Below are 18354 nucleotides of genomic sequence, written 5' to 3'. Positions count from 1 at the left end.
GTGCTCTCTTCTCGTTTCCCACAAACCATGTCACCCACCGATGTAGTGTGCTAGAGTAAATGTGGGGTATTTTTATTGGTAAGGACCTAAAGAGATATTGTATTTTGGGGAGTATTATCATTTTAATGGCTGCGATACGGCCAGACCAAGATATATATGAAGGTTTCCAGTCCTGTAGTTGTTGTTTTATTTCTGTTAAGAGCTTGCCATAATTTGAGTTGAAGAGTGCAGCCTGTGATTTTGTTTAGGAGATGCCTAGAAATTTGATGTGGTCAGTTCTCCAGTTGTAATTGTAAGCTTGTTTCAGTCTTTGAGTAATGTCTGGGGGGAGCCCCGTGCCCATGGCCTGTGTTTTGGAGACATTTAATTTGTAGTATGAAAATTTGGCTATAGGTTTCCAGGATCGAATGGAAGTGTGGTAAAAAAGGTTTCTGGATTTTGGATTGTCAGGAGTATGTTGTCTGCAAATAATGTTAGCTTGTATTCCTTGTGTTGTGATTTGAGGCCTGAAATGAGCGGGTGGTTCCTAATGAGAGCCGTGAGAGGTTCTAATGCCAGTACATATAAGAGGGGCGGGAAAGGAACCCTGTGTTTGTCACTTTAGCAGTGGGGTTACTGTAGAGTGCCTGTAGGGTGTTTAGAAATTCTGTCGGGAAGTCAAATTTTCGTAGCACCGCTTTGAGGAAATTCCAGTTGAGGCGGTCGAAAGCCTTTTCCGCATCTAATGGTAGAAAAAGGCTTCCTGTGTTGTGTCGTTGGAGGCTATATATCAGATCTAGAACTTTTCCTGGTCCCATCAGTGCCCTGTCTGTCCTTCACAAAACCCACCTGGTCCTCGTGTACTAGTGTAATTAGTATTTTGGTATTAGTATTAGGTATTAGTATTAGAGTATATTTTCACAAGGATTTTGATGTCCGTGTTAAGGAGTAAGTTTTGCCCTTTTGGGGAGTGTTGCTACATGGGCCATGAGCATCTCCGTTGGCATAGCTCCCTTATGGACGATATGGTGAAATGCGTGTTGCATGTGTGGAATAAGTGTGTGGGCAAATTTTTAGTAGTAATAGTTGGTTAGGCCATCTGGTCCCGGGGATTTCCCTGTAGGATGATGATAAATTACAAATTTCAATTCCTCTGTTGTTTTTTGTTTTGACAGAGTAAGTTTCTGGTCATCAGTAAGGTGTGGTAAAGGTATGTGCTGTAAGTAGCCATCAATTTCCGACGTGGTGGGGTGGTAAAGGGAATTGTCCTTTCATAAGTTATAGAGGGTGCTGTAGAATGTTGCTAATTCATTGTTCATGTCCTCCGGGCTCCAAAGTTTATGGTTGTCCTTAGTGAGAATGTATGGAATTTTAGATTGCATATGTTTTTTTTCGTAGCATATTGGCCAATTTTTTGCAGGTCTTGTTGCCTTGGGCATAGTGTGTCATTTTAAATTTCTCTAGGGTATATACTGTTTTTTGGAATTGAAGATCGTTGAGTTTAATTGTTATGGTCTGGATCTTTTTCAGGAGATCTTGTGTAGTTTGGTAATAGGTTTGTGTTGTGCCCCTCAGTTGTATAAGGTGGTTCATGAGAGTAGCCCGTCATTGTCTATTGAGGTGGGATGCTCTGCAGAGCATTAGGCCTCAGATGACAGGTTTGTGCGCCTGCCATAATATCGGGGAGGTGACCTGCGGGGTGTCGTTGGTGGTGAAGTAGTGTTTTATCTCTTGGTCTATATAAGAGGAAAACTCCTGGTCGTAGAGAAGTGAGTTGTTTAGTCGCCAAGATCCCTTGCCTTTGTAGGAAAAAGTATCTGTAAGTGACAGGGTGACCAGTGCATCGTCCGATCAGGTGATATCCCCGTGTGTGCATTGGTGTGTTTGTAGGAGCCCTGCAGAGGTTGTAAAGAAGTAGTCAATTCTTGAGTGGACAGGGGAGTAGTAGGTATAGTCCTTGTCCCTAGGGTGTAGTGTGCGCCATATGTCATACAAATTGAATTGTAGTAGACGTTTGTTGAGGAGGGCACAGGCAGATTGGAGTTTTTTCAATCGGGGCGTGCCAGGGTCAAGGGTAGTGTCTAGTTCTGGTTCAAGAATGTGGTTTACGTTGCCACAGCATATTAAGAGGCCTTGTTGTAAGTTGCTAGTTTTGGCCAGTAAGTGTTGCAAAAATTGTCTCGGGTTATCAGTAGGTGCATACATGTTGACTATAGTGTAAGTCACATTGTTGAGGTTGCATATGAGGATGCAATATCGTCCTTTACTATCTGTAATAAGTCTGATTAGTTTGTATGCTATGGATTGATGTATTAGATTGCTAACACCTCTAGACTTGCGGGCATGCATGGAGTGGTACTGGTGTGGGTATGTTTTAAGACCCAGGGAGGGGTGTTTAGAGCGTTGAAAGTGGGTTTCTTGAAGACACACAATGGCTGCGTCTTGCTTTTTTACTTCTGTCAGGAGTAATTGGCATTTCTGGGGGGAGTTAGGAGTCCCCTAACATTGTGTGAGTAGATTTTCATTAAGGGTTTGCTGTGTTGTATGATATGGTTTGCGCTGCATGAAAGTGTAGTCTAGTGTCTTGACAGAGTCTATAGACTGTGCCTGTGAATCGCATAGAGGTGCTTGTTTGTTAGTTGCCGTATTTGTGCCATTTGATCCCAGGGGATGGTTGTGTGTATTTTATATTTTGTAAGTGATGCTACAGGATTTCCGTCGTTATGTGGGTTTGTGCTTATTGAGAAGCCTTCACGGGTTGTCTGGCGTGTACCATGGTTGTTCGGGTTTGTCTAGGGGGTGTGGCAGGGGTGAAGGTAATCAGAGGTGTAACAAGAGCCGGGGATGAGGCTCAACTATGTACAACAGTGCTTGACACCGATAGTCGGTACCATGGGGAAGTGAGCATGTATGGGATGCAAACTTGGGAGGCTGCATGGGCATCGACACCATTGTATATATTATAACAAGGACCTGTTACGGCTGACATCCGTTGACAATGGTTGGGAGATTTATACTTCAGGTGTCGATGTGACCGTGTGCTACGTTTAGCCCGTTAAGGCTTGGTGAGTATCCAACATTGTCACAGTGGGGGAGGGAAAGAGGACAGGGTAAAATACTCATACCTTGGTGAATCATCACAGTTACACATTGGCATTGGTAAAACAGTGTAGTCAAACAGTGACATTGGTAAAACAGTACAAACAGACATTGCCATAATAAATCAAAGTAAAATAAAATGAATCATTGACATGTTGTCCTTCCTATGTGAGTATGGATAACACTATAGTGTATATGGAGCCATCAAATGTGCTTCCATTATCTGAGAGCTGACATTAGTATGGCAGTGGGGTGTCCCACTCCAGTGCAGTGAGTTGTTAAAATATAGGTCTACTCTAGGAGACATATTGCGACTTAGGTTGTAAGGGGTACAGTAAGAGTGTCATCTGTAAAAATGTTGTGCAATATTCATAGTATTGTCAGGGACCAGGAACCAGACAGAGACAGAAGTAGATGCAAACACACCTTTATTAATAAATAACAAATAATAAACAAAAGCAAAGTCCAGGAATCAAGCAGGGGTCAGTCACCAGAGCGGGTAGTCAGACAAGCCAGGATCAGGAGCACGGAGAGCAGCGGAGTCAGGAACAAGGCCGGAGTCAGGAACCAGGATCAAACAGGAAACACAGGAACAAGGAGACTTCTGGGAAACAGGAAACCACGCAAGGGCAAGGAGGTTCTGGGCTTAGCTGCTTAAATAGGCAGAACTGATTAGCAGCAGGGTTGATTACTACTCACAGGTGAGTAACCGTGGCAACAAGCAGAAGCAGCTCATAGTAATTGCAGCTGCAAACTCAATCACTGAAACAGAAAGGTTTGCTGTTTGAAACAGCAAAGAAACCCTGACAAGTATTGTTAGGGAGACAGAGTAAGTATTTGTCCCCTTTTTTTTTGGAATCATGTTTTACCATTCCTGGTTTGTGCGGTGTATGTATTGTTACCGTTACTCGCCTGTGTAGGCACAGTGGGATTGGTTGTGTGTCAAGACCCCTGTTGGTGGGTGTTAGTGAGATGATGCGAAATGATAGGGAGTAACAATTGGTGTGCGAGGTGTATTGCCTTTGGCACTTCAGGGTTCGTGCGTGTTAAGGCAATATATTATTGGCGTATGTAGTGTATGGAAGTACAAGATGTGGTTATACTTTAACAGCCTCTGTATGTGGTATTACGATTAGGTGTATGGTGTGGCTGACAATAGTCCATGAATGTTACACTTTTTTCCATTCCCTTTGCACCGTGGTGTTGCTGTGTGGTGGCATGCTCGGCCGGGGTAGTTTCCATTTACTGAGGAGTTCTTCACCTTGCTCCGGTGTGAGTACCATCTCTGTTGTGCCATTTCTGGAGGCAAGAGCTTGAGAGGGTATCCCTATCCCCAGCGATAGGCCACCTGGTGCTGTCTGAGGATACTGGTAATAGGCTGGAACCCTTTCCTCCTCCAGTGCATTGCTGCTGACAGATCTGGAAACACTTTGATATTGGCAAATTTTTCAGGGACATTCTTGCTGGTTCTGCTCTGTTTCAGCAAGGTTTCCTTCACGTGGTGGTAGTGTACACATAGGATGACATCGCGAGGTATGGAATTAGGCACCTGGTGCGCTCTGTCCAGGAGCAACATGTCAGACGGGATATCTGGAGACAGCGTGTGGAAGAATTCATGGAGGTAGGCCTGTAGGTCCGCAGGCGTTATTGTTTCAGGAATGCCGAAGAGCCGCAGGTTGTTCCTGCGTGCTCAGTGCTCTATGTCCATCAGTTTGTTTTCCATGGTTATAACTGTGGATTGCAGAGTTTGCACTTGGTGGGATAGTTGGTTATGGGCATCTAGGCTTTCCTCCATCCTTTCCTCCATGTGTGAGGTTCGGGTCCCCAGCTCCCCTATATCTTTTTTCAGGCCTGCCAGGCCAGACTTCCAGCCAGCCATCAGCTTGTTAGACAAGACATCAAGCTGTTCCAGTAGAAATTGTCTGGTGACCGTTTCTTCCATTACCTGGTCAGCCATGTTGGGTGGTGGGTCACCATTGTTAGAGTCTTCCCCGCCACCTTGCTGCTGTGCTCGTGCAGTCAGTTTCACCGACTGCGTTTTTTTGCGGAAAAAATTATGTTTGTCAGTCTTAGAGGTTTGTCTCTTGTTTGGGTTGAAAATACAAATTGGTATGTGAGCGCTCCAAAAATCAAATATAATAGAATAGTGACCACTGAAGTACTGTACCTCAATTTATACAGCAAATAAAAATAAAATAAAACCTAGTAATAAACCAGGGTTAATATAAATAAATGAGTAGGTAGCATTAATAATCTTGCCATGTGTCAAAAAAAAGTATAAAACATATTTATTCAACATAGACACAATATAAAAGCAACAAATTTTGTACCACAAAAATACATATATATCGGCAACATAAAAGTCCAGAGCTAATGTCAAGAAAACAGAAGTATAGGCACAGTGTGGGGCCCCCTAAACACTGGCACATAGGCTACTGGCAAGGACTGGCAAATGTATAGATGTAAATGGCAAATGTATAGATTGGGTGAAAACACTATTTCAAAATAGTTTTTTCTTGTGTCTTATAGTCACATTTGTCTTTTAGTTTCTAGACAAAAATATCAATGCAGAGGAATTGAGAGACAGGGAGAGTGGAAGAAACCTCCTCCCTCTCCAGCCATAACAACCACAGCACATGGGTTGTGGTTGCTATGGTAGCTCCCTAACCAGAGCTGCTAGTACTGGCTAGGATGTGTAGGAATGGAGACCACATGAACTCAGCATGTTGGGTCACAGATACTTTTTGGAAGTGTCCCCAAGCAGGGAAAATCAACGCCTACCTATGGGAGGAGATTATGGCAGGGAAATGGAGGGCAGGTAAATGGTGACAGTTTCCCTTTAAAACAAAAAATGTTTTGGTAATGAAATTGCCATAGATCTTAGTATTCTGTAAAATAATTATAACTCATAGTTAAATAATAATAACAAATAATTGCATTATATTTGTTTTCCAACACACTTCAGAATAAAAGCTGTAGAATAATGTAATGGTGATGTTGCTAGTGATGCCATGATGTCATTAGGGATGTAATTGATAGTGTTATGCAAACACTCAAGCTGGAGGCAGTTCAAGTTTGGAATTTCCCTGCTTTGTAATGTTTCAAAGCGTAAACAGATACGTTTGCACTGCTCCCCCCCCCCCCCCCCCCCCTTATCCCCCATACCCTCCAGGATAGAGGTTGCAAGGTTAGGATACCCTTGTTTTAAAAAGGGAATTTATGTTGCCCTCTGTTGGTGAAACCTAAAAATGCATTGTTGACATCATCACAATATGCAAGTTAGGATAAGTTGCATCTATATATCTCTGTTTTCCCATAGTTTGGAAAATTTTAATTATGCTATATATTTGAGACATTGTTCAAAAATAAAGTATTGTATGTTGGTTTCTTTTGGAACTGTGTGAGCTGTGTGGATTTCTTCAGGTATCCCAGTAACAAAGTATTTTGACCTCTTGATTAGCTGCTTGGTCCCTGTACTCCTGGAAAAGTTAAAAAAGAGCTATGCCCAAGAGACACAAATGCCTTTGCAAAGGCAGGAGCTAATCACAGCTAATTCCAGGCAGGGGGGTGGATACCTGCCTGGAAAATAAGCTGAAGAAGCAAACGCAGAGCAGGCGATACCTGCCTGGAAGAAGAGAGCTGCAGGAAAAGTTCCTGAGAGATCCCACTCAAGTTTCAGTGGCTGGGTCTGAAGTGCTCCAGAGTCCACTGTGTCAGCATGGAAGCAGACTTGGTGGAGCTACATAGTTGGTTATGGGAGTTCTGTCAGATTTGGTGGCAGTGGCAGGATATGCTTCTTCTCTTATGGAGCAGTTCCAAACCACTACCAGGATGAGCCAGCACTCGTGCGGTGGCCTCATCTGCTAAGAAGTTCCAGGGGCCAGTGCAAGAGAGACTCTTATTCATTGGACTACAACCTTAGGCTGAAGATGTTCGGGTGAACATCTTCACAAAACTGTTATAACCATCAACTGCACAATACTACTATGTAACGTTACCATCTTACTTCATAATGTAACAACTTGCATGATGTGACATTCAATATACTTCAAATTGGGAAAAAAATTAAATAATTTTTATTTGAATTCCATATGGCACGCCTGTATTCACCATATGCTGGCATTCAGTTTATATGGATGATGACTGTTCCAGTATTGTAAACTGTTTGAGGAAGTAGATTTTGTATGTAGAACAGTGGAAATAGACCCATCCTCATCCAGAAGGATCTTGAGATCTAGAAAAACTAATATTACAACATGACAAGAGACTTCATATTTTGCATTAACTTTCTTTACTAACTCCATAGCAGCAAAGAAAAAAACTGTTTAACCCCTCAAGGACACATGACATGTGTGACATGTCATGATTCCCTTTTATTCCAAAAGTTTGGTCCTTAAGGGGTTAAAGAAAGAACCAATTAAAGTGAGCCAGAGAGTATATAAGTCCAAGCATAGCCAATCATTTCCTTTTTCTTTGCTGCTCCATCACAAGTCAGGTCAGAGTACTGATGTCTTAACTGTAACCTTATGTACATGTTAGAATTCTAATAGAGCTATTGTATTCATAAATTGCTTTATTTGCTTAAACATATGTACTGAGGGTGGCAGGGTATCTATTCAGTGGGGTACCTCCTTCAAACAGTTGCCGTTGAAGGGGCTATCCTTTCCCCTCAAACCTGTTCTGAGAGAACAGCCTCATTGCGATCCCCTCCCATCCCCTCTCTAACCTCGAATGGCTACGTTCGCCACTTTGCTATCTGTTTCCCGCCCTGTTCGTGCCGTCGTTACTATACGAACAGAGCGGGCTATCTTATGGTGTTTGTGCATCTCGGCACGAAAGGACGCAGCACTCCTGTGTTCCGTTTCTTTCCACCTGTTCGCGCTCATAATTGCGCGAACAGAGCTGTTGCTCACAGTTCGTGCTTCTCCTGCACGAACGTGTGGCTGCTTGAAGCTTGCTGTCCACATAGTTTGCACGAAAGGACTGGGTTTATATAAAGGCCCACTCTGTTCGTGGTTTCTTCCCTCAACGGGCGTTTGGCAATTTGATGCACTGAACGAACAAACCGTTCGTGAGTTTTTTGCCGAACGCCTCACTGATCCTTAAGCCGATTTTGCAGGCTTTTTCCTGTTCACCACCCAGGGTCTCTCGCGAGACCCGCGGCGGGCCATTTTGTGGGTGCAGCAGATTTGGAGTACAACTCACAACAAATCAAGGCTCTCGTTTTACAGAAGATTTGCTACAAATTAATTTTGGATTTGGATCTACAACAGGTGGGTGTTATTACCCTGGGGAGTGGGACTGCCAGTTAGGTTTAACCAAGTAACCTGGCAGGGGTGAGCCCCCATTTGGGAAATATCCCTCAGTGCTGCCTACCGGAACCTGTTCAAGCAGTTCCGACTGACTGGGTGAGCCCCAGTATTACAGAGTCCGTTTGCCTCACGCCACTGGGTGATAAATATATATGGCCACCGGCCTGTCATGAGTCCCCCCCACACAAATCCATGTCCCATATATATATACCTGTGCCTGTATGTGCCCCGACTATGGAGGATAATCAGAATTCAAATGACCTCCAGGCCATGATTAACGTGGCAGTAGCCGCATCCTTGGAAAAGGCAATGGCAAAAGTACTAACACCGGCCGCTTAAACCAACAAGCCGGTTAGTAGATGACCTCGGAATAAGGAAGACTCCGATGAGTCAGATGACTCCTCTCAGGAGAGGCACTGCCTGGCTAAACGCCACTGGAAGGGCGAGGAATCTAAAAGGGCCACCAAAAAAGGCAAGGCGCCACTGAAGCACAGTGAACGCCCTATGGCACCGAACCCCACATACACTAAAGAGATATCCTCGGATGAGGGAAAAGACATGCCCCATTCCCTCTCCATCTTAGATGAATGGCAGGTGGAAATCTCCGACTCTGACAAAGGCGATTGGGGCTCCAACGCCTATGTCATGGAGACCTTCCTGGGTGAACCCCAGGATAAAGGAGACGAAGAAGCCTCCGCCTCAGCCATCACGCAGGAAATTTTCCTGGACACCACGGGGCATAAAATGTTTGACCCCAGAAATATCTGATATCCCTGCTCTGGGGAATGGGCCCCACCTTAACAACTCCTCAGGTTTATGCATTTTTGGATCCGCAAACCCCTGGAAAAACACGTACGCAAGCGGATGAGAGCGGAGTGCCCCAGACCATCACTACCCGATAAGGTGGCCTTTACACCGGAATTCGACCAGCTCATGCTGACGTTCATGGAGCAGGGAGGTCGTGACCCCCGCAGAGGGATCAAGAGGAGTTTAAAAGGGGGGCAAGACAAGCTCCTGGACACGATGGGGCCATTGGCCCGCGTAATGTATTTGGCGGATGATGCCTACGCCAGGGGGGACTCTTTTAATGCGGACATGATAAGAGATTGGGCACATGATATCCGAGAATGGACCCTGAGGGGCTTTTGTTTTCTCGGGAACACCAATGCAGCCCTCTCAACAGAGCGGCGCCGCGCAGCACTGTTCCGCATAGACCTCAAATTAGCTGATCTGGGGGTAAAAGAATTGGGCCCACAGGCACAGGGCAAGCTCTTCGGGGAGGCCTTCCTAAAAGAGCTAAATAAACATGTCAATATCTTCACCTCACTAAACAGAGCCCGCTCATCCATGCGCAAGGTTTTCCGGGGCAAGCTTTTAAAGGTTTTTTTTCCCAGGGCTGGTCGGCAGCGGGGCCGTGCCACCAGCCGATTCTGGCCATCAGACGCCCGCATGGGACACCCACAGCAATTTTACCCGCAACAGGGTTACCAAGACACCGGTTTTAGACAGTGCTACCCCTACTATCAAAGGGGCACAGACAGAGGACGTGGCGGTCGCGGACGAGCCCACGCAAGATTCCCAGCAAGTAAGAGACTAAAACTTAACTATGTCTCAACTAACCATGTCTGCAGGCCGTGTTTCTCTTTTTTCCCAGAAGTGGGCAAATCTGTCCACAGACGCCTGGGTTCTACAGACGGTCAAAGGGTATCGCATCGAATTACGTACAACCCCTGTAGAGAAGTTCCCTCCACTTCCATTATATCTCTCAACCTCAGATGCACACCTCATAGAAATGGAGCTCCGCGAACTACACACAAGGGGTGCTATACAACCCGTACACAGACGAGGAGGCTTCTTCAGCAATGTGTTCCTCGTCCGCAAGAAAACCGGGGATTTCAGACCTGTGATCGACCTAAGAGAGCTGAACGCCCACGTGACCTATCGTCACTTCAAAATGGAGGGCATTCATTTACTAAGGGACCTCCTTCAAGAAAAGGACTGGTTTACACGTCTGGATCTCAAAGACGCATACCTATCGATCCCAATTCACAAGGACAGCCGCCCCTTCCTCCGGTTCCTATGGAACAGCTTTCCCTGGCAATTCACTTTCCTCCCTTTCGGACTGAGCTCCGCACCATGGTGCTTCACGAAGATGTTGAAACCTGTGGTCTCCCACCTCAGGACTCGTGGGATCAGATGCATTATTTACCTGGAAGACATACTCTTATTCTGCAGAACAAGGGAATTGGCCGTACAACATACAGAGTACACAATGCAATTGTTGGAATCCCTAGCTAACGAACGAGGAACGCCAGGAACTCGAATGGTGGCTCAACTGCCATCTTCGGCAACCACCCGGACTTCGTGCTGGAATCGGATGCCAGCCGATTGGACAGGGGCGCCACGGATGGGGAAGCATCCACAGGAGGAACGTGGACAACCCAAGAACTCTTGATGCACATCAACTGCCTGGAACTACTAGCGGGGTCATTTGCTATACGCAGCCTGGTGAAAGGACAAATCAATTGCTGTATACTTCTTCGGATGGACAACATATCAGCAGTCCGATACATCAACCACCTTGGAGGTACACGCTCTCAAACACTAGTGGATCTGATGAAGGAAATCTTCGATTACTGTCTCCCGCGCAACATTACAATACGCGCAGAAAATCTACCGGGGGAGTCGAATCTTACGGCAGATTGGTACTCCCAACACTGGAGAGATGTCAGCGATTGGCAACTGGACCCACAGATATTCTCCCTCCTGAACGAAAGGATAGGTCCCTTCACGCTTGACCTATTTGCCTCATGCAACAACCACGAAGTGCTACAATTTTACAGCTGGCTGACAGACCCGGAATGCCTAGCGGTCGATGCTTTCACCCAACAATGGCCAAAACGAGGAGCTTATGACTTTCCCCCATTCGCCATGATCGCGAGGGTTCTCCACCACAGTCGGACAGGTTTTGAGATTAACCCTCCTGACACCCCACTGGCCGAGCCAGCCCTGGTTCCTGGACCTGCTCGAATTGGCCTGCCAGGACCCGATTCTGCTGCCCACTGATTACAACCTACTCAGAAACCCAATGGGGAACCCACACCCGATGCTACTGGATGGACGCCTATCCCTGATAGCCTGGACCCTTTCAGAGGAGCATGGTGTACAGAGGACCTATCGACAACGACTAAGGATCTCTTATGGGACTCCTGGTCTCCTGAAACACGAAAGAGTTACTTATCGGCATGGCAATCTTGGACCGGTTGGTGCATGGGACGGAACCTGGATCCCTTTACAGCCCCTGTTTCCAATATCATGAATTTCCTATCGAGGAAGGAAAATCGTACCGCACCATCAACGTTTTCAAATCCGCCATCTCGGCAGCCCACATACCATCCCAAGGAAGACCGGTCAGACATCTGTTGACTGTTACGGGGCATCAAACGGAGGCGACCTCCAGCACCAAAATATCAAAATCTATGGGATGTGAATGTGGTACTTCGTTTCCTAAGGGGATGGACCCCTAACGAACTATTGTCTTTAAAACAACTGACGTCCAAATCCACCTTCCTATTGTGCATGGTCTCATTCCGGAGGGTATCGGACGTCCGGGTATTCGTCAAAGACGCCTTTTCTATAGATCCGGAGGGAGTCACATTCCATGTATCACGGAGGACTAGTCGGCATAGAATCATTCTTTGGCGCACACTCAGTGCGAGGGGCGGTGGCATTAGCCGCTTTTCTGGCAGGCGCATCCCTATCAGACATACTGCAAACGGCGGACTGGTCATGTGAAGCGACGTTTCGGACATTCTATTTCCGGCCGTCGTCCAATGCCGCATTTGCCCTTCTACTTAAGCGTTAAACTGCAAAAAATGAAGCCTCCTGTCATGTTGTAAAATTGAAGATTATGCTAGCGCAGTGTACTAATAATCTTAATTTTAATAATGACAGGAGGCGAATATTTTCCCTCCCTTCTTCTTGACGCTCCCACCCCTATTAAGCTTAACAAGCCTTATGGAGAATTTAGAAGTGATTTAACAAGTCTTATGTTTAATGGAGAAGACTGTATTCTGTAAGGAAGTTTCCACGTTGGATTAAGTTGAATCAAGTTGACTCAGGACACGTTTGTCATACTATTAACTTGTGATGTCGCATTAGTTAAGAGGAAATGATTGGCTAAGCTTGGACTTATATACTCACTCTGATTGGTTCTTTATTTAAACAGTTTTTTCTTTGCTGCTATGGAGTTAGTAAAGAAAGTTAATGCAAAATATTCGCCTCCTGTCATTATTAATATTAAGATTATTAGTACACTGCGCTAGCATAATCTTCAATTCATGTACATCACTAACTGATGTAAGTTGAAGACCTACTTCATTATTCTTAACATCCGTGACCAAATTTTGAAATAGTTTTACATAACCTGTCCGAACTAATAGGATGTCATCTATGTACCGAAACATTTGTAAATGTATTTGGTATATTTAATTCTTGTAGGGACATATACCCCAATGGCCTCCCACTAGGCAGAAGTTTGCATAGCTGGGCACAAAAGCAGTTCCCATAGCAGTCCTGTGGTGTTGTAAGTAATATTTTCTATTAAAGGTGAAATAATTATGTAAAAGAACAAAGTTCAAAAGGGATAATATGAAGCCAATTTGCTCCTCTCTCAGAAGTAGGAGACCCACTGAATACCTGTTTAATGTGATAGACAACATTAAGGTTTGCCAACATAGTGTAGGGGAAGTATTGTAGATTTTCTAGCGCAAACGAGTTTGCTTTGTATCTTTTTTATAAAGGACTGATGTTATTAAACAAGCAGACATACAAATTTAATCCACAAATTTGCTGACTCCCTCATTACGGCAAACCCCCAGGGAGCAATTTGTCTCCTGGGGTCAGGGGTGGGGGGTTTGTCTTGTTTTGGGGAATCTTTATAAGGAAGTACGGTTCGCTGGCGAATAGTTCCTGGCGAACATAGCTTGTTCGCGTTCGCCACGGACGGCGAACATATGCAATGTTCGGTCCGCCCCCTATTCGTCATCATTGAGTAAACTTTGACCCTGTACCTCACAGTCAGCAGACACATTCCAGCCAATCAGCAGCAGACCCTCCCTCCCAGACCCTCCCACCTCCAAGACAGCATACAATTTAGATTAATTCTGAAGCTGCATTCTTTTTTTTTGTATTATTTTTTTTGTGTTTATGTTATGTTATGTTTATGTTATGTTATTATACATTATCCCAAATAGCCAGTAACCTGTGTTTATTATACATTATCCCCCCATAGCCAGTAACCTGTGTTTATTATACATTATCCTCCCATAGCCAGTAACCTGTGTTTATTATACATTATCCTCCCCATAGCCAGTAACCTGTGTTTATTATACATTATCCTCCCACAGCCAGTAACCTGTGTTTATTATACATTATCCTACCATAGCCAGTAACCTGTGTTTATTATACATTATCCTCCCATAGCCAGTAACCTGTGTTTATTATACATCCCCCATAGCCAGTAACCTGTGTTTATTATACATTATCCTCCCATAGCCAGTAACCTGTGTTTATTATACATTATCCCCCCCATAGCCTGTAACCTGTGCTTATTATACATTATCTCCCCCATAGCCAGTAACCTGTGTTTATTATACATTATCCCCCCACAGCCAGTAACATGTGTTTATTATACATTATCCCCCCACAACCAGTAACCTGTGTTTATTATTCATTATCCCCACATATCCAGTAACCTGTGTTTATTATACATTATCCCTCCCCCATAGCCAGTAACCTGTGTTTATTATACATTACCCCTCCCATAGCCAGTAACCTGTGTTTATTATACATTATCCCCCATAGCCAGTAACCTGTGTTTATTATACATTATCCCTCCCATAGCCAGTAACCTGTGTTTATTATACATTATCCCTTCCATAGCCAGTAACCTGTGTTCATTATACATTATCCCCCCCATAGCCAATAACCTGTGCTTATTATACATTATCTCCCCCATAGCCAGTAACCTGTGTTTATTATACATTATCCCCCCACAACCAGTAACCTGTGTTTATTATACATTATCCCCCCACAACCAGTAACCTGTGTTTATTATACATTATCCCCCCATAGCCAGTAACCTGTGTTTATTATACATTAACCCCCCCATAGCCAGTAACCTGTGTTTATTATACATTATCCCCCCACAACCAGTAACCTGTGTTTATTATACATTATCCCTCCCATAGCCAGTAACCTGTGTTTATTATACATTACCCCCCATAGCCAGTAACCTGTGTTTATTATACATTATCCCCCATAGCCAGTAACATGTGTTTATTATACATTATCCTCCCATAGCCAGTAACCTGTGTTTATTATACATTATCCTCCCATAGCCAGTAACCTGTGTTTACTGTGCCCACTTGCTCAGTGCCACCACTCATATCTGGTGTCACAATAGCTTGCATTTAAAAAAAAAAAACTGTTTTGACTGTGAAATAATAGCAGTCAGTTTCCTTCACACGTGTGCGTTTCAGGGCCTGCCAGGGCACACTGTCACACCAGTGCAACTCATATCTGGTGTAACAGTAGTGCACATTTAAAAAAAAAATACAGGGGGCTTGTTGTCACCTTTCGGGGACCCTTGGTGTTGTACGTGGCTGGGTGGAGGAAGAGACCTTCAATGACATCAGTGAGGACAAGGAACGGGACATGGCTAGCTTGGTATCCAACCTTGTGCAAATGGGGGGTTTGCGGTTGTGCAAATGGACTGTTTGCAGTGTGTTAAACGGGGAGTTTGGTCTGCCACTGTGAAGCGGGCGTAACCCTTACACTACCTGATCGATACAACATCAAACCTGATTGTAGCGAAAGCCACTTCGCCACTGTGTTTTGGAGGGGGCTGCTTGCCCGCCTCTTACCCTGTGACTACGGTCCCTGGGCGATTTGGCCCTTTATGCACGGTATTTGGGCATACTGTGGGTTATTGGGCTGCCCCAGGATTATGGGCCCTCTCATCAGCCCATACGAAACTTAAACCCCATGGCGTTTGAACTGTGTTTGTGGCATCTGAGCGCTGTTTGGATATGTTGAGCGCTCAGATCCAAGCCATCTGTGGATGGGCTGAATGTGGGGGTTCTGTTTAGTATAACAGGAGTTATGTATTTTTATGTCTTTTGGTGGTTGCTGGTAACATGTGCTTAATGGAGGCTGTGTTTGTCCCTGGATATAATTAAATCAGCTTCTCCATTGTCTCCAGGATAGAGGATTCTGTGGAACTAGTTTGAGCTGGAAAAACCATGCTTCCAGAAGGTCAAATGCACATTTGTACTAACTTTTGAACCCCTGCTCCAATTCGTATGATTTTTGAGTATGTTGTTCCCCCGAATGGATTGATTGTGAATATGTATTTTTATGCGAATGTGATGTATATTTTGGGAGTTATGAATGTTGTGTAAAAACTGTATTTTCCCTACCTATGATAATTGTATTTTCCTGTGTGTACAGATAATTAGTTTACAGGTAGAGGGGAGGGCTATGTGTGGGATGTAACTATTGTGTGATTGGTTAATGTACGTTACTGTGTGTGTCCCTCCCCTTCATGGGAGCACCTAATAAAAAGGGCTGCAAGCTAGCAGCCAGAGAGTTCTATTTTTACCCTCAACTTGAGTCCTGTCTCTTATTGGGGGAATCTGCTACAAGGGATTGCTATGCTAGGCATATTCCCTTGCTATAATCACTGAGCTCTTGTAAGAGCTTGTTCCTGCTTCGTTCTGAAGGGAGATAGCTGCAGCCTGCGGTGCTTATGGTGTCTGGTGGAGTGCTTGGAGTCCTCTGGAAGCGCTAGGAGCATCTTTCAATGGAGGTACCCAGTCGGGGTGCCAGTGGATCCGTTACACTGATGTTTTAAAGCACGTTATTCCAAACAATTTAGGAATGTTAGGTGATTTATGCCCTTTATGGATTAAAACCAGACTCTGCATCAACTATGTAATTTTCCATGGGAGTTTTGCCATGTATCCCCCTCCGGCATGCCACAGTCCAGGTGTTAGTCCCCTTGAAACAACTTTTCCATCACTATTGTGGCCAGAAAGAGTCCCTGTGGGTTTTAAAATTCGCGGCCTATTGAAGTCTATGGCGGTTTGCCCGGTTCGCCAGTTCGCGAACATTTGCGGAAGTTTGCGTTCGCTGTTCGCGAACGGAAAATTTTATGTTCGTGACATCACTACATGACATCTGTCATATTTTGTAATTCTTGTAGGGCTTGTTTTTCAGTAAATGACAGATTACTGTTTACAGGAGCTCCATGAGGCACTGATTCAAGGTAATTTGTAATGAATTTGACCAATAGGTCAATAGTGGGCAAGTCTTAAAATTTAGTACGGACCAACTTAAAGGTTTCAAATCAGTAAATGGATTCATCTGGCCCTGTTCATCTAATAACTCCATTAAAGAGTGAATATCCTCAACATCCTGTGGAGATAAGCCTAGTTCTTTAGTTCTCTCATCCTTTCTTTCCGGCCAAACTAATTGATATATATTATCCAAAACGCTGGCACTCAATTTCTTCCTCTCTAGTGTTCCTGCTCCATTATATATATATTTTTTTGGATCTCCCCTCTGCTTTAGGAGGGTGAAATAAATAAATTTTTGATCATTTAAGTTTTAACCTAATTTTTATTTCACCCTCCATATCATCATACCCTCCATACCATCATACATGGCCTGCAATAAGAGGAAACACCAATTTCCTGGGCACTTACATAATTAAGTAGCCACTATTTTCTTAAACTGTAATGCAAATGTAACTCCATGAGTGCCAGTCATGTAACTCATCCTTATTCAGTCAACAGGGTTCTAAAGGGTATCATATATTTTACTTTGTGTGCTTTGCAGGGCTACCCCACTACTGTTTTAGAAGGGTTTGTAGAAAAATATCTTCACACTGACAGTTTACCTTAAAGTGAAACTTCAAGCCAAAAGTCGCCTTCAAGCCCTGGTAGACAGCCACCAGAGGAGGAGTTAACCCTAGCTGGTAAATATTGCAGTTTATGTATGAAAAAGAAAAAATACACAAAAAAAAATATATACACAAGTACACCTAACCAACTCAATGGTAGGAATATGCAGAGGTACTTAACTGCGTATAAGATGGATACAACTTCCCAAGAGGTTTCCCCCAAACGAACCTCAAATACAGATATGGGTATAGACAAAAATGGGATACAGCTGAATAACTAGAAAAAAAAGAATACATAGCACATAGTGAAGTACATTAACAATAATTTGATTTAACCCACAAAGATTGCACTCACGAGATGGTGTAGGGTAATGCGCCTTTAAGCCCACAATGGGCTGAAATGGTATTTGCCTTCCACGGATAGGTTGCTCTGTCTTTCACAGGAAATGGAAGAATGCCAATTGAAATGTAAAAAAAATTTCTTTATTCAAAAGGCAGTGAATAGCCTTGAAGAATTCAATCGGTAAAATTTAAAAATAACTGCAATCTAACACGTTTCGTCCATACAACTTGGACTTGTGTATATATTTTTTTTTGTGTATTTTTTCTTTTTCATACATATACTGTTTCCCCCAGTATTGTGCGCTTTGTCCCTGCTCCTTTTTTATATATTGATTCTTGTGCCTCTTAATATAAGATACTGTGTGATTATATGGCGACTGCTGGGAATTTTCTGTCGAGGATACAGAGAGCTAGATCACAAAAATTTGAGGCTTTATTTAACGAATGGGAAAAACCTGAGCCAATTAGGAAACTAGAGGACTATTTCAAAACTAAAGAAAGATTGTTAATTAATGAAAATAAAAAATGGTGGGAAATAGCTTTCTTAGAAAATAACATCAAAGAAGGCCTTATACCGAGAGGCCTGAGGGTGGAAAAAATACCTGCTTTTGGTATGGAAAATGATGCTTTCATGAACAAATGGGATGAAATTTTAAA

General features: G+C 43.9%; 1 protein-coding gene across 1 annotated transcript in view; it reads right to left on the bottom strand.

Annotated features, from left to right (window-relative positions):
- SLC6A2 (solute carrier family 6 member 2) overlaps positions 1-18354 on the bottom strand; it is a 1625321-nt gene that overhangs the window by 123737 nt on the left and 1483230 nt on the right. The gene's annotated exons all lie outside the window — the stretch shown is intronic.

The sequence above is a fragment of the Pelobates fuscus genome, chromosome 12 (genome assembly GCF_036172605.1).
Source record: "Pelobates fuscus isolate aPelFus1 chromosome 12, aPelFus1.pri, whole genome shotgun sequence".
Lineage (NCBI taxonomy): Eukaryota > Metazoa > Chordata > Amphibia > Anura > Pelobatidae > Pelobates > Pelobates fuscus.
This window is presented reverse-complemented; position numbering and strand designations above follow the sequence as displayed.